This window comes from Azolla caroliniana, unplaced genomic scaffold, assembly GCF_043228905.1.
Source record: "Azolla caroliniana isolate FFs.n. ecotype wild unplaced genomic scaffold, voAzoCaro1.0.p SCAF_11, whole genome shotgun sequence".
In the NCBI taxonomy this organism is placed as follows: domain Eukaryota; kingdom Viridiplantae; phylum Streptophyta; class Polypodiopsida; order Salviniales; family Salviniaceae; genus Azolla; species Azolla caroliniana.
Window position 1 is genome coordinate 5,879,550 of NW_028230446.1, and position 3,949 is coordinate 5,883,498.

The following is a 3,949-nucleotide window of genomic DNA, read 5'->3' on the forward strand; positions in this document are numbered from 1 at the left end:
GTTTCTTACTCTCGAATGCTATTGGTTTACCATCTTGATACAAGAAAACACCTATAGCATAATCGCTTGCATCGGTTTCAACCTCAAAAGGTTTTGAAGGATTAGGTAAAAGAAGTGAAGGAGCCTTGCAAACCAGGTCCTTGAGTTCCTTAAAGGCGAGGTCTAGTGTAGCATTCCACACAATAGGTTTTGTAGACCTACGCGTTTGACCTTTTAAAAGATCAGTAAACGGCGTTGTCAATTGGGAGTAATTACGAAGAGACTTTTGCAAAAACCCGACAAAACCAAGGAATGATCGAACTTCTCGAATATTCCGAAGAGTGGACCAAAGCTTGATTTTCTCAATGCGAGAAGGATCAATTTCAACTCCTCATTCGGTTATGAGATGTCCTAGATAAGTAATTGATTTCTTGAAGAACTCACATTTTGAGATCTTTGCATAAAACTGTTTGTCACGCAATGTTTGTAAAACAAAGCGGACATGTCTAGCATGTTCTTTTAATGTACAACTATAAACTAAAATATCATCCAAGAAAATAACGATAAATTTTTCAACTTGTTCTCGGAAAATGTCATTCATTTCTTGTTGAAAAGTAGCCGGAGCATTGGTCAAACCAAAAGGCATAACCAAAAACTCGTAATGGCCATAGCGCGTACGAAATTCCGTTTTAGGAACATCGTCCTCACTTATTCGTATTTGATGGTAGCCAGTACGGAGATCAAGTTTCGTAAAATACCGAGCTCCCTAAAGACTGTCAACTAGATCGTCAGCCCGGGGCAATGGGTACGAATTCTTGATCGTCACTTTATTCAAGCGTCGGTAATTAATACACATACGCCATGTGCCCTCTTTCCTTTTTACCAAGAGAACTGGTGCACCTCATGGAGATTTACTATAACGTATGTAACCCATTCGTAAATAGTCCTTGAGTTGCTTAGATAGCTCATCCTCTTCGGATCGACTTAAGCGATAAGGAGGTATACTTATTGGTGCAACACCAGGTACAATATCTATACGATGGTCTATATTACGTTGAGGAGGTAAGCCATCTGGTAGTTCACTCAGAAAAACATCACGAAAATCATTTAAGATTTCATCAAGTTGTTGTTGTTCAAAATATGTTAATTGAACCAAGACATTATCGATATTGTAAACGTGAATGTCCGGATCAAGTACACAATAAAATAGAGTAGAACAAGACAACTCGGATATTGATGGACACGAGGAAATAATCGAGAGGGATTGTGTTTTTACACATTGAATAAAATGAGTACAATCGTTCAGTACAAATGTAATTGAATGATGAACCCAATCAATAGATAAAGAAGAGTTTTTATTATAAAACCAGGGATAACCCAGTAATACATCGGTGGTACAAAGATTCATTACATGGAAGTCTACTTCCTCTATATAAGTATCAATAGAAATTCCTAATGAATGAATCGCCCCGTTGATGTATTGTACTCTTCCATCAGCCAAGTGCACCGTGTAGGTGTGATAACTTACGGTGGGTTGGATTCCCCATATTTGAACCAAACGATCATTCACAAAATTGTGTGAGCTTCCCGAATCAAATAAAAATTGTACGGGAGATCCATTGATATACTCGTTTGCACGTAGTAAATCATTGGGACCCAATACATAGTGAGGGAAAGAACATTGACAATTACTTAAATGATGTGTATAGACCTGAAGGACATTAGCAATCTGACCTTTATGGTCTGCAACTTTAGCTTTGTTGTCGTGCTCTTTCCGTTGGAGCTTTCGACATTGATCTTTTGTATGACCCTTCTTTTTGCAGAATACGCAAAAAGGATGTTGTCGCTTACAATCGCGATCCATGAATTCGTTGGGTGTCTTGCGTTTCCCAACGAATTGCGACTGCTTAGTCCTGGGTGCTTCGTTGGGTTTGTTGTGGTCCTTCTTCGAAGTGCGTTGATAGCGAAGAACTATTTCAACGGCCTCTTCGAAGGATTTTGGATCCTTATCGTGCACTATCCAGTGATAGTCCGAATTGGGGATGCCATTGACAAAACAAGCTATCAACCAATTGTCCCCTTCTAGACCCGATTTTTGGATTTGGGTTCTAGCATGGTGAACATAGTCTTCTAGCGAGGAAAATTTCCTGCTAGAGAGGTTCATTAAAGCTTGTGCTGCCTTGGTTCGAGAGGGAGGTTGCAGAAATTGGCCCTTAAAAACCGTGACAAAATTTGTCCAAGTATCGGGCAATTTCCCCATAGTATGGAGCCCACGCCACCAGGCGGCGGCCTTACCCCCGAGTTCTCAGCCGACATATGCAATCTTCGTACTATCTGGCGTGGGATAGAGCTCAAAATGAGACTCCCATCGTCCCAGCCATGTGCAGATTGCTTCTTCGGTTCTTTCCTTTTTGTCTCCCATAAATGGCTTAATGACAAATGATGGTTCACCTTGTCGCTCATCAGGTCTATTAGTCTCACGTTGTAGACTAATGACATGTGCCTCAAGAGCACTCTGAGATTGCCAAAGTTCGGTCATTTGTTGAGCGGTGAAACTAAGGTATTGGGTTATTTGTGCCAAATACATCTCAGTGGACATTTGTCCAGGAGGATTCCCTTGAGTTCCTTCCGCTTGAGCGAATGACATCGGGTTGTTAATTTGACCCATTAAAGATTATTTCTAGAAAAGAAATAGGATAAGGTTAGAGAGATAGTCATAACATCATGTGGTGATGTAAACATATCATGGACAAACATTAATCGATATCATGATCTCACGTCAATACCCCTCTAGACGTATGAGATGAGGTTCAAGATCAGGTTACTATGGTAACACAAAGGTGTTTTAAAAACCATGGGGGTGACAATTTAATGTCTTTCCCTGATCTCTATATCAATTTTTTCATGGAGGCTCCCCGAGGCTCAACCATGTATATTCGCGTCATGAGTAGTTTATACACGAAAAAAATGTTAATAATAAACTATGTTTCTTTGCCCACATATGTGGTTTCGGCTCTTTAAGTCTTATTATGAGGACCCCGAACTGCACTTAGACCTTAAGTCTAAACATGTGTTATAGTCATATGTATCAAGGATGTTGTATGGTCTTGGTCATATTTGAACTCAAGACCTCGAGAACAAATACATTAAACACTTGAGCCAACCAAGTAAGTTGCTCTTCTCGAATGCTTAATGTTTGATGCGTATAAGAGATATGCGAGGCACTTGATCATATATGTTGTTTTTAAAAAGAACATATATGTCAAGGGTCCTTATTTCGCCCTCATTTACCAAAACTATGTTGGTACGTTACCTAACCTCAAGTCTCGTAATTACGATGGCATACGCCAAAGTGCAACCAAATGGTCAAGCCAAATGAGCCCTCATTTCGTAGTAGGCCCACGTGGCCCATCACATGGTCACGTCATTACGAATGCCTCTCGTAAGAACGAGCTCATGGTGGCATCGTATCCATGTAACGAGGGAGGGATATTGGATACGTGTGTCATTGGAGCGACCTCACTTGAAGTGGGTCAAGCCCTACGTACTCAACATCATTATCGCTATAGGCGTTTCTTTATGTAACGAAATCAAGGTCATCAACGGGGTTGTCAACAATAAAAAATTGTTGAAAAAGGGATGGTGACAACGCCATTCTCACAAAAATGTGAGGACGGCCACCAACATCCTTTTCCCGACAATGACAACTTTCGATATAATCACGTAATAACGAATATACACATATGTTTACTTATCACATATATACGATCAAACACGTATATATGTGACCACATATGCCTATATTAAACATATTGTTATATTAAATAGCCACAAATGATGTGATCGAGATACGTAATCGAGGTATATACCTCTACGCACATGAAACATCCACAAATAAGAGATCATCATAATACGCAATTGAGGTATTGACCTCTTAAGCATACGAGACCAAACACATATCCTTTACAAC